This window comes from Lipotes vexillifer, unplaced genomic scaffold, assembly GCF_000442215.2.
Source record: "Lipotes vexillifer unplaced genomic scaffold, Lipotes_vexillifer_v1.1 scaffold618, whole genome shotgun sequence".
Classification (NCBI taxonomy): Eukaryota; Metazoa; Chordata; class Mammalia; order Artiodactyla; family Lipotidae; genus Lipotes; species Lipotes vexillifer.
The window spans coordinates 1,573,647-1,587,191 of record NW_006799025.1 but is presented as its reverse complement, the minus strand read 5'-3'; the positions used below and the strand labels follow the sequence as shown (position 1 = coordinate 1,587,191).

Sequence of the window (13,545 nt, the reverse complement as noted above, 5' to 3'; positions counted from 1 at the left end):
GTCATTACCATGAACTTCAATTATAACTGCATAGTTCTGTAAAAGGAGAAGGTACACCTGGTAGGACCAAATCTATTTGACATACAATGGCAATAGTGATGATTAAACAAATCCTTGAGAGTTATTTACTTGTCACTTATTTCTGTTTCATAAAAATAGCTCAGAATTTAAGAAATCTATTATTAATATTATTTTCTTGCTGTCTGAACTCTGGAAAAATTCATTTTTTTAAAGCTTTATGAAATCTGATTCTACCCCATAAAGGTGTAGAGAACATCTTCCAAGAAGTGCATTTGTCACCTGGGACAGAGAGAGTACCTTGGCTCCTATAGTAATGTTGTTAAGGGGGTGCGGTCTGCTCTGCAACTGTATTCTCCCTGAATATTTAGTAACCTGCTGAGTCATTACTAGCTTCCTCTCAATTGTAGGATTATCTCAAATTAAAAAAGTTTTTTTTCAGAGTATGTAAATTAGACCTGCCCAATACCAGGCAAACTGGGAACACACATTGAACTGGGTTTTGTGTGACAATTTACAATGTTACCCAATAAAATAAATATTTATCACACAGCATGAGACCAACATTCTCTAATGAGTGAATTTTTGTCACCTTATTTAAAGAGGTTTTATAGAGCAAACCGAAAGCAAGTCTTCTGTTTTAGTTTTGGTGGGGCTTTCAACATGATTCATTTTCATCAACCTACAGAATTTGATTTTAAACAAAACATGTTTTCTCACCCTTGTTAAATTATCTCAGTTACTAAGAAATGGATGGAGGGAATTCCCTGCTGGTCCAGTGGTTAGGACTCTGAGCTTCCACTGCAGGGGGCCCAGGTTCGATCGCTGGTCAGGGAACTAAGATGCAACAAGCCGGGTGGCATGGCCAAAAAAAAAAACCAACAAAGAAATGGATGGAAAAGGAACACATACCAGCAGTTTTCACAGTCGTAGTCATATTACATTCTCCAGTACTCTATATTAGAGTACGACCCTAGGAAAAAAATTCCCTAATCGGAGTTAAATTTGATTCAAGATTATTTAAATAAGGACAGAAGATATATTCTATTGTATGTAACACAGTTCAAAAGCACATATTTCCAATGGTTTTAAACTGATACTAAATATAACACTTCTTCCATCGAAATATTCCCAATACATCACAATACTCATGTAACTAGAGTATTTTGGGTTATTTAAAAATAACTGCTCAGATACTATTTAAAGTGTTTGCTTTCATCAATACACCCAACTTAAGTAAGGTATTAAGAAGCTGTTCCCTTTGAACAAAAAATTGCCTGCTTAACTTTAAAATCTTCTCTTCTTACATGGGATTAGGTAACAAAGAAATTAGCAGCACTGACACAAAGCTCGGATTTAACACATAAGAGTAAAGCCTTGAAGCATTTGGTTTTATAAGTCAGTATAAATACAGCAATAATCTTAAAGTATTAATCCCTCTTCTAGGGCTGTTTCTAATTGAGAGTACTATTTCCCCCAAAGAAACATAGGAATCAGCTAGGAAACAAGGCACAAAACAAACTAACGTGTTATCAATGATCCACTCACCTACGATTTTTTTTTTGGTATTTATTTCTAACTATTCTTAGGTCGTGCTCTATCCTCAAATATCAAAGCTAAGAGACAATGAACTTTATGAATTTTTGCTTGTATATTTAAAATATGGTGTGGACATAGATTATGTACCAGGCTGTTAGGAAAAATGTCAAGAAAAGAGGGAAAAAAAGAAGAGAAAATAAAAGTTTTGGTATAGCCAAACCTCAAGCCAATACAGTTACTATCAACGAGGCAAACGGGTCATTATTTTTCATCTACTACATCACATTTATATATGGTCATTAGAGAATCTCAATACTTAACATTAAAAATTATACAACCTCTATGGTCTCAATGTGATCCTTAAAAGGATCTGTTATCTGTTATCTGTTAACTTAAGAAGCAAAAGCTGGAACACATACCACAGTTGCTTCTAAAAGTTCTCATTTGTGGACAAACAAAAGCAGAGTCTTAATGAAATCCATCAGAATGTTCTGTGACAACAGGAATAAAAACTTTTCTGTAGAGATATGTTGATCATTAACAGCATACATTTTACTCTATTACCAATAAAATGGTCTCAATATATTTGAGTAAAATGAAGCTTCGTAAAAATAATCTTCAAGCAAAACAAAAATCAGTAAAATATGAAGCTTATTTTTGCTGAATTTTCAAATAGATATTTACATTTCATCACATGTTCACATTGCAATGCTTGTAAAATAAAATTACTTTAAATGCTTGTTTTTTATTCAGTACCCCTTGAGTATTTTTTTTTTTAAAAAACAGATTCCCATATAACATTCTGTGATTTGCCTTCCTTTAAGCCAAAAAACCTCTGAAATTAGTTTTACTAATAAATTAAGCCATTTTCTAGAAATGCTATATATTATTTGCTAATATATATAGCCACAAAAGTTAATGAAATTTCAAGAGCTCATTTTGATTAGTTTTAAAAACTGAGATTTAACTCAACTTCATAACACAGTATGTCTAAACTACAATATACCCTACATTTTTCTAGTATAGTAAAGAAACAGCTAATATTCTCTATGCCATATTTGAAACAGAAAATGGTAATATGAAATAAAGAACTCATCTATCCAAACGCTTTAAAAGCACCTTATAAAACCTAGCTTGAAGATTGTTCAAAGAGCACTTCAACACACACAAATTCTCCAGACATATTACTAAATATTGTAGTTTAGTTTCAATTAGAGTGGTGGCATACAGTTCTAACAGAAAGGAGCATATGATGATTTATTTGCACGGAGTCCATGGTGTGGGAGTTCATGGTTTTACTTTACGGTGAAAAATCATCACTAATGAATATTTGGAAAACATAATTGTATACAGAAACTGGGAATTATTCGGTGCTTAAAAAAAAAAAAAGACTTACTTTTGGCAGATCACTTATGACTCTAGCTTTTTATTCAAAGAAATGGAACAATCAATCTACATGTTGAATGATAAAGCCTATTCTTCTCCAAGCCTTCATTTTTCAAGGAAAAATACAGAAAGAAAAAAAAAAAATCAATATAGAGAGTAGTTCAGTCCTGGAAAGGGCTTTCTTAAAGAGAAACCTCAGTCAAGGTTGAAAGAGCAATTAATGCAGGCTCAAAAATCTGGGCCATTCTGATAGAGTTCGGTTAACATGTGGCAGAAGTAATCATCCACTTGTGAAAATGATTTTCGGTTCATTCTCAAACACCTTTCAGACACTCATGATCCCATTTAACTGACAACAATACAGGCTATCCGTGGGCATCACTGCATTTGATGTGAAAACCAATAGGGACCAAATGCCCTCAGGCACTTTCAGTCATTCCCTGCAGTCTGTGCTCACAGCTTCCCCGCATAAAAGGAATCTTCCTTCTTTCATTACATTCTTTCCTTTATTTAACCCCACAAGATTAACCTTTTTTTTTTTTTTTTTTTTCTTTTGGTTTTGTTTTCAGCTAAGGATGAGAAAAAGAAACTGATTCAAAACAACAGTGTGACCTGGGCATTAAGAAACCTAGAAGTAAATACTTTCCAGTTGGCTTTTATATACTTCCTGAATTCTTATGGGAAAGAGAACAAGAGGTGAGGATGCAAGGAGAGGATCATCACCAAACAAAATCACAGAACATTTTGAAAGAAATGATGAAAAATCAGAAACTCCTGTTGTTGAGTAAGAAGTTAAAATGCGCTTGCTGTATCAGCAGGAGACCTGTGACAGCAAAGGAAGAAAATGTAGTTCTTCCTTTTCTGTATCACATTTTGTAGGATCAGCAACATGAACTGCCCCCCCACCCTTTTTCCGAGAAGTCTCATCTTCTGCTAGTTTAATCTCAGCTAGATGGGAGTTAATCTTGAGTTCATATCGCATTTTCAGATTCAGTCTAACAGTCTAAGGTATAAATGCTATCCTTTAAAAACTGGCTTGCTGGGACTTCCCTGGTGGCACAGTGGTTAACACGCTGCACTCCCAATGCAGGGGGCCCGGGTTCAATCCCTGGTCAGGGAACTAGGTCCCATATGAATGCCGCAACTAAGAGTTCACATGCTGCAGCTAAGGAGCCCTCGAGCCTCAACTAAGACCCAGTGCAATCAAATAAATAAATAAATAAATAAATATTTTTTAAAAAATTGGCTTGCTATTCACAAACTAGAATATGAATACAGGCAAACTGCCAAGATGAGAAGACCATAAAGCCCTATTCCACCCTCAGATTAAGACATCAAGATCTACAAGTGACCACTCTTAAAGGAAGTGTTCTAATATAAATGGCAATGCACTACCACCTAGAAACAAAACTGATCTGGGTAAATTATACTATAAGCAATTCTACAAAAAGCAGTTTTAAACAGCTAAACACAAGCCAAACCATGGAACTAAATCAACCTGTACAGAGAAATCTTTTATTATAAAGGCAGTTTTTCCTATATTTTTTGATAACTGATCATCAGTACCCTTTTATATCTCAATTAGCAGAAAAAGTGCCCCAATACATATTTTTTAATGGTTCATGACCAATGCTGATATTTAGAAAGTTATACAAATATGTTAGGGTCTCATTCTAATACACTCTACTACAGAGTGCATATTTTATAGACATGGTTTCATGCTTTTCCTCAGTTTAAATGTCCTTTGAAATATAATAATACTTTTCTGCACGTGCAGAAACTTTACTGCCTTGTTAAAAAGTTAAAATTAGTGAGCTTTCCAAGTTGATTATAAAATGTCTCAGAAGAGGACAAGAGGGAAAAAATGTCACAAAAATGTACTGAGTAACCTACCCCAACCAGGCAAACTTGCTTAGAGTCAAGCCTATGCCTCCACCTCCTGGGAGAAGGGTGGAGGGTAGCCACTATGAAGATGTGACTCTCTAGGGGCTATGACACATTCCAAAGGGAAGGATGCTCCGCACCATTTAGCAACAAACCTCTGGCACACGTGATGACGAAAATGAAATAATTTACCTAGGCGCTCCTAGATATTTTTGTGATACAATCCATTAAGCTTTCTTCTCCCTGAAAATGCAAATGGTTTGGAAATAAGGAAACCAAAGTTTTAGCAAAGGCTTTTATGCATGTATCATAGTACATATTATTTATAAGGTATTGGAAGGTACTGGAAATACCTTCCCTTTTGGGGCACAAAATTCCTAAAGCAAGGCAAAATGGTCACACACTTTTAAACTGTATGTACAGTACAGGTAATCCTGAGTTAACACAGAGATGGTAGGCCTCAGTTTCCTCTTCTGTAAGTGGATATATCTGTTCTACCTGCTTCATATTTAGGCTAAATTCAAGTGAAATACGTACTTAAAATGCCCATTTTATAAACTGCACACACTCTAAAAAGAAAATCATCGAGAAGATAATTTGGGATTCAGTGTTTTCCACTGTGTGTCTCAGGACATCTGGATAGAAAGCAGCAGTACACAAAGACAGAACAAGTTTGGCAAAGCAAACAAACGTGAGAGATACTGAGCTAAACAAAGCTAAGTGTTCTCTGTGTGTGAGGACTAGTAAAAGCCTGTAATAGACCTGGGAAATGAGACGCTGAGGAGTGAGGACAGGAGGGGGGAGAATAGTGCAGGCAGCGTCTCCAAAATTACAGACTCTCTCTCACTGAAGACCATGTAGGAGTCACGCTCTCCAGCACACACTCTGGGAAGTTAGCTGGACTAGATGACGCTAATGAGTCTTTAAGCACTACAACCATATAACTTGGTTTTTGCATTCTGTTCAGAATTAACTAATATCCTAATCGTGATTAAAAATATCCTCTTCAGGGACTTCCCTGGTGGTCCAGTGGGTAAGACTCCACGCTTCTCCGCAAACCCAGGGGCCCCGGGTTCGATCCCTGGTCAGGGAACTAGGTCCCACATGCATAGCGCAACTAAGAAGCCTGCATGCTGCAACTAAAAAAAAAAAAATAAATCCCACATGTTGCAACTAAGACCCTGCACAGCTAAAATAAATAAGCAAACAAATAAATAAATATTTTTAAAAAATCCTCTTCACTTCTGACACTGCTTTACTTAGGATCTATAAACATTTGTATTTGAAAACAAAAAGTTTTCTGTAAAATTTGGATCATAATCGCCATGGATTATGTTTGATTCCAAAAAGGTCTCTTTTTCTATAACGTTATTCTCTGGTCTTAGTTAATGAGGACATTTTTGGAGGGCTCTGAAAATTTAGAAAACAAACTGTCTACGTCCATCTTTAACTTATCTTCATGTGAGTTATTTGTAAAGGTTTTTGAATTCCTCCTGACACTCAGCATTCTGCAACAGCCTTGTTTTACCTAAACTGTATCACTTGAACTTCAGTTTCGTGCTTTGTGACCAATCTTACCTGCCATCAAGGAGGACTGTGAATTCTGGGTCAAGATTTGGACTGAGCTGTGAGATCCCCTTGCTGTCCTGCCAACTCTGACCTGTACCTTGGCCTCAGCGTCTCAGTCCCTGTTCCTTTGAGCTTAAGTGGTTACTTTGATAAGCTGCCCAATACTCCAGGCTGAGGACGCAGCTTTGCTCTTGTTCTTGCGAATCTTTCTCTGACACCCTGCTCTTGAAATCTAGACTTATTAGTTGGTCACAGATATTTCCAAGACAGCTCATATCTGGAACATTCCTGTGCTTTGATACTTTTCTTGTTTTTTTTTTTTTTTTTTTTTTTTTTTTTTTTTTTTTGACACCAAGTGCTCCTTTGTACCAATACCCTGAGTTCTTGCTGCTCCCCTGGTTGTGTGTTGGCTGCCTTACCCCATCAGTCCCACATATCTTACAATTCCATCCATTTCCAACAATTTAAATTCATTTAGTTCTCACCTCTCAAGTTTCCAATTTCTTCCCATCCCTCAGAGTTCAACTATCACTTTCTCGGAGAAGCCCTCCCTGACATCCCTAATGAGGTCATACGCCCCTCTTACATGTATTTGGTGAGATGTGGACATTCCTTCCACAGCCCTGCCATGGTGTATGGCATGGCACATTGGATGAATGTCTATTTCCAACACAACACATTAAGGTCTGTGAGGGTAAGGACCACATACATCAGTTACCACTCACCACCCTGTCTCAGCACTGTGACTTTATACAGCAGATATTCCATAAGCGTTTTTGGAATGACTGAATGGCTATTTCTAGTCTTGTCATTAGGAATGATTATAAGAACATAATGAAGAAAGTAAATCTTCAGCAAAAATTTATATAATATATACAAGTGTAAAAGAAAAAGCCTTAGACAGACTTTGGATTTTCCATAAAGTTGGTATTTTCATATTTATCTAATCAAGAGTATTCAAAGCTTTAGCAGCAGAATTTTATCCTGATATTTAACTTAATATAGAAGCTCAGAACACAGAGGAAAGAAGAAGTGGCTGCTGGGAAAGGAGGAACCAAGGTGCAGGAGTCCAGTTCGCCTACAAGCCCATCAGTCACGAAAGGGACTCCCAGGGTTTCTGGCAAGACAGTTTGAACCACAGCTGAAAATGGCCCCAAGGTCACAGTATCACAAGGGCCTTTAAGTTAAAATGCAATAGAATATATTCTATGTCTAAAGATTTCTAACTCCCGCTAATATATATATATATATATATATATATATATATACACACACACACACATATATATATATATAAAATGTATGTATATATATATATATATATTTTATCTTTCATGATATACAAACATGGTTGGAGTTTTTGAGAAGGCCCAAAAATTTAGTACCTCTCTTCTTTGCCTGAGTTCCAAGCAAACTGGCTAAAGACAAAGAGTTGTTAACAAGGGTTAAAAGATCACCTTATTAGTGATAACAGTAATACTGAAGAATATGGCTTATTTCTGTAAGAAGTGGGCTCCCTTACGAGGTTCAGTATTATTATCAAACATACTTTCCCCACTCCAGTGACAGACAGTGCTGGTCAGGCCACGCCTGTCCACGTGGAGATCCCGCCCCTGACAAACTCACACAGCGGGCAGCAGCAAGCAGTTGCTTGAACAGGTGATCCAGGGACAAATGGAGTGGAAAGGGCTGATCTATGCATGCCCAGTCCTTGCTCTCAAGCTAACTAATCAGATGTGCCAAAAAAAAAAAGAAAAAAAAGGGGGGTAGAGAGAAGCCAGGAGTATTACTGTCATGGATATTCCTCCACATGGAAGCAAATACTGGGGCATAGAATAAGAGCTTTTTCCAAATAGAGATGAAAGAGTGAAAATATGAGAGACAGAGACAGAGAGAAGAATGACAGAGAAAGAGAGAGTGAGAGGGAAAACGAATGAATGATTTTCTTAAGTCTCTTTAACTTTTAACTGCTATGTGCCTGGTATGACTTTCACTATTTTTCACCTGTAAAATAGAAATAGCAATATTTGTTCTGATTATAACAGATAGTGTCATTACAAAAATCTAGTTAACTGATGTGTGTAAAGGAGCCTTTGAAATTATAAAGCATAATGTAAATGAAGGCATTATCATCATCTTTATGATATTAGTAGTAGCGGTATATACTGAAAATTATTTTAATCTAACGTTTTAAAGGACTCTTTGGAAAAGGTTGGGGAGAGTGGCAATGAATTCTTCAACTTTTCCCATTTACGAAAAAAAGACTTTTGAAGAGTGGCACAAAAATTTAAGTATACATTTTCCTACAATGAAGCATAACTATAATATCACACAAGTTACAACAAAACACCTGGTTCTTCTCATTCATCAGATAAAAGCAATATTTCTATAGAGTACATGTATTATCTTTCCCAGCTACTGAATTCCTTAGGTTCTTAAGAAATTGCTACTTATCAACCTACTAAAAAACTCTAGACTGCTATGAAAAAGTACACTTCGATGTCCAGCTTCTCTCTCACATGCATCTATTTATTTGGAGGAGAATGAATAACAAAATAAAGGTAACAGTAATAAGAGGGCTATGTACAACCAGGTTGCGATTCTCTGGGCTACACTTGTAAAATATCTCTCTTTCTCCTTTAACTTAAAGGTTAAGAATTCCACTTATTTACTTATTTGCTTATTAAACTACAGACACAATGCTTCTGCCTATGAATACAGGATACAAAAAAAAAATGAAGTCAAGATAGTCAACAGAGGGCTTCCCTGGTGGTGCAGTGGTTGAGAATCTGCCTGCTAATGCAGGGGACACGGGTTCGAGCCCTGGTCTGGGAGGATCCCACATGCCGCGGAGCAACTGGGCCCGTGAGCCGCAACTACTGAGACTGCGCATCTGGAGCCTGTGTTCCGCAACAAGAGGGGCCGTGATAGTGAGAGGCCCGCGCACCGCGATGAAGAGTGGCCCCCGCTTGCCACAACTACAGAAAGCCCTCGCACAGAAACGAAGACCCAACACAGCAAAAATAAATTAATTAATTAATAAACTCCTACCCCCAACATCTTCAAAAAAAAAAAAAAGATAGTCAATAGAAAAAAAAAACCTTTGACATTTAACGAAACATATTCAGAATTTCAAGTCTCAGATATTTTTGGTTAAAACTAACATTAGTGACATCTTGGATTATTCATATAGTGCTAAACATTAAAGTTTTTCTGTATCAATGTGATAAAATGTCTTGACAAGTTTGATATGTCCAAAATGAACTACCACTTCACCTTCTAACATTTTCTTACATTTTTTTAAAAAAGAAAACGTCTTGAAGATTACTTAATACTACTTAAATAATGCCACCTTTATTATCAAGTTCTCCATTCAGTAGATAAAAACACTTTGTTTTCTGGGGAAAAACACTTTGTTTTTTAGGGGGGGATGCTTGCACCATCTACTGGAGAAATATATTACTACTTTTGTCAAAGGACAACTTTAACACCATTTCCAAAGATTCTTGTGCAACACTGGAACAAAATCTGGTCCTTTTCTTTCTTGCGTGTGTCAGTACACGAAATCAGCATGTTTTTCCGCAAAACAACACAAATATACGTTAGTTCAACTAAGTCAATATTCCCATCTTAATCTGACAGTTATTAATCCACCAGCAAAAGTAATAGATGTGGAAGACAGAGAAACACAGATGGAGGAAAGGAGATTATACAACCATTTTACAAACACCTAATTTTAAAATGAATATAAGCAGAGGCTCTCTCCCATTTGGTAATACAGCTAGGGATAAAGACTAGAATTGTCAGATGAATTGATAGAATGTCAAGATTACTTCACAGAAGAGAACTGAAACCATTCTGAAGGCATCTCTGGGTTTTTCTTAATAAATAACCACAACAATAGTATTATGGAGTGTAAAAAAATCAGTACACAGAAGACAATGATCTCTAAATAGCTTTCTTTCCCTCTCTCCATATGAGGTCACCACCTAAAGCAGAAGAATTTAAGATCTGTTCATTTTCAATTAAGAAGGCAGGCTATTTTTTTCCTAGCAAAAGAAAGGAGAATCTTGTTTGAAGGTCCATATCATAATTACATCTCTGAGTGTGGGATGTGATTCAGTTGCAGGCACATATATATCTGCTTTTTAGTGGGATGCATGGATTATTAGAAAATTAACATAAATTACACTGTAACTGTAATTGTTAAGAATCCAAATAATTTTCAATTTATGAGAGGCCCTACCCCTTCCTCTCTCTATAATTAGAGGAAATAGACCAAAAAAAAAAAAAACAAAACAAAACCCTCACTGCAGAGACTATAAGACATATCCTGGAGTTGCTGGTCCTTAGTGATAATTGATTTATATTTACTTTGTGCATTTCAGGACGGAAGATATGCTCACCATAAACATTAACAAAAGGTAGAAAATACTATGAATAGTGAAGATAAACTACCATGGGAGTACCTATAAGTCAGAGAGAATCAGACAGATACCAGAGGTGAATAAATGATCCTTAATCATCAAATAAAATTAAAATGTACTTATGAACTCTAAAGAGAAATACAGAATTCTAGTAAACATCAAGGCAATTTTAAATAAAGTCTGAAATTTAAAAAGGTTTAAATAAGTTAGACTTATTTTGTTAGCATTCAAGTTAACCTTTTGAATCAATCTGAAATTTAAAAAAAATCAAAAACAAAAACCAACAAAAATGAGTAAAATGACAGACTATAATATTACATCAGAATATATCCCGTCACAGCACACATCCTATGTTGATATTCTTCGTATCAGGTAACTATTCACAATGCATTTCATCATTGTTTTCTTTATAACAGCTTACATTTCATTTTTTGAGATTTACTGAATTCCAGGCATTGTACTTTGTATTTTACATATATTATCTTGATTAATACTCATTAATGATCCTATTAGGTAGGTATAGTTATTGCTACAAACAACAGGAAACAGTTTATAACCAACTTCCGATACTTTCAATACTATAGAAACTATATATTAAGGACCACCTTTAAGTTTTAATTAGCAACACTCACTGAATTTACTTTCTGACTTTGCTACAAGATTCACTTCACAGTTGTAGTTAATTGTGAGGGAACAGGCCCCAGCTTCTACTGATATATACATAAAACGCTTCTCTTCACCTAAGGTTTAACCTCTCATATATGGAGAAGGTGGTCTTGAGCTCAGAACAGGAATATCAAGACCACTCCTTGTACACTGGGTGAGGCACATCCTGTCCTAGTTGTTGGACTGGTTGTGAATGGGAGGGGTTTACTTACTTAAACAGGAGGCCGCTCCCTGGCGCTGGGTGTTAACGTAGGAGTCTTCATTTGGAGAAAAGACTAAGAGCAAAATAGCAGGGGACCCGCATGAAATGCCATCTAACTCAGGCCAGCTTTTTGGATAGACCCCCTAGTATCCCAGGACAGTAGATAAACAGGTCAGAATCTATAGAATAATGGCAAGCTTTACTGGTAGTTTCTTATATTCTCTGTGATTACTTTCTTATTTGTTCTCTCTTAGCATGAAGACTTTCAAAAGCTCTACCTTATTCTAGCTGACCAAAGAGAAATAGGAAGGGAAGTCTATCATGGGAGAGAAAGAGAATGAGATGAGGTCTAGCACAGGATGGAGGAAGGATGTGAGAGAGTATCTCCAGGAGGGGAAAACTCGGTCCCGACCTCACAGTCCAGTCACCGTATTTCCAGAAGATTCTCCTACCTGACTCAAATCGTTGGAGATTTGCAGTTGTTCTTTTAAGGGCAGAGGCATTCTCTCCCAGTAGTTTCCACTAACTCTCAGAGACGAGGAACAAAATTAATTTATTAAAAAGAGAATTAGCATAGTCCTTACACTAATATAACACTTAGATAAGAATTCTGAAACTGTTCTCAGTTGAGCCTCAGTTTGTTAACTGTAAATAGAGCTAATGATTGGTTCTTAATTGCCTTAAAGGGTTATCATTAGGATCAAATGACCCAATAGGTATAATAGCTCTTATAATAAATATAAAGATACTATTAAGACATAATACTGTTAGCAGTATTACGTTAAAATCTAGGTCATGTCTTGTTACTATCACAAGGAGTTAAATTTGGGAAATTCCATTAATTGGCTTATTTATTTACATAATATAAAACAGATGATTAAAACTGGTTTCTTGGGCTTCCCTGGTGGCGGAGTGGTTGAGAGTCCTCCTGCCGATGCAGGGGACACAGGTTCATGCCCTGGTCCGGGAGGATCCCACATGCCGCGGAGCGGCTGGGCCTGTGAGCCATGGCCGCTGAGCCTGCGCGTCCGGAGCCTGTGCTCCGCAACGGGAGAGGCCACAACAGTGAGAGGCCCCGCGTACCGCAAAAACAAAAACAAACAAACAAAAAAACTGGTTTCTTTTTGGGAGGGGGGATGAAAGTGACTCATCAACTAACTGTTGTGACTCATATGGACCCAGCTGTATAATCACGAGCAAAAAAATAAATTTAGACTCATTTATTGTTAATGTAGGAGAGAAAACTTTCCCGAGAAACATTTTCACAACATTTCAAGCACGTCTGATAAGTTAATTTTTAACCTAATGATTTTTAACAGTTAGAACTTTTTAAAGTATGTCGACATTCACTTATTCTAATCCAGTGCTTCTCAAGTGTTATTAGCAAGCAACGAAATCATGCACAGAGAGCTTGTGAAAACACACATTGTTGGGTCCCAGGCCCCGAGTTTCTGATCCACTGCAGTGGGCCTGAGAATCTGTATTTCTAACAAGTTCTCAGGTGAGGCTGATACTCCTGGTCCAGGCAACACACATTAACTACTGGTTAATCTATACCTATTCTGAAGCTTGAACAAAAACTTCAGCCACCTCGAGTATATGTTTAAAAGGTATTTTACCTAAAAGTATACAATTAGTTAAGGTTTCCTTATAGTAGTATTAGGAACAATTTTTCCAACTGAAATAAACCTAACAAAATAACATTTTTCCCTTTTTCTTCTTAAATTTGATCATAGTGCCCCCAAGTGCATGAAAATGTTACTAACGGGAAAGGAAAACAATTCTCACTGGGAGGGAGTTAGGTAAATTTATCTTTGTATTTGCCAGGATACATTCAGGACAGGACGGAATAAA

At 36.6% G+C, this 13,545-nt stretch overlaps 1 protein-coding gene and 1 non-coding gene across 2 annotated transcripts in view; one reads left to right on the top strand and one right to left on the bottom strand.

The window, feature by feature from the left end:
- The window catches only part of CADPS2 (calcium dependent secretion activator 2), a 524,381-nt gene that overhangs the window by 209,565 nt on the left and 301,271 nt on the right, over positions 1–13,545 (bottom strand). The window lies entirely within an intron of this gene.
- Positions 3,991–4,063, top strand: TRNAG-CCC (transfer RNA glycine (anticodon CCC)). The gene has a single exon. It is a non-coding gene; the product is annotated as a tRNA-Gly (tRNA).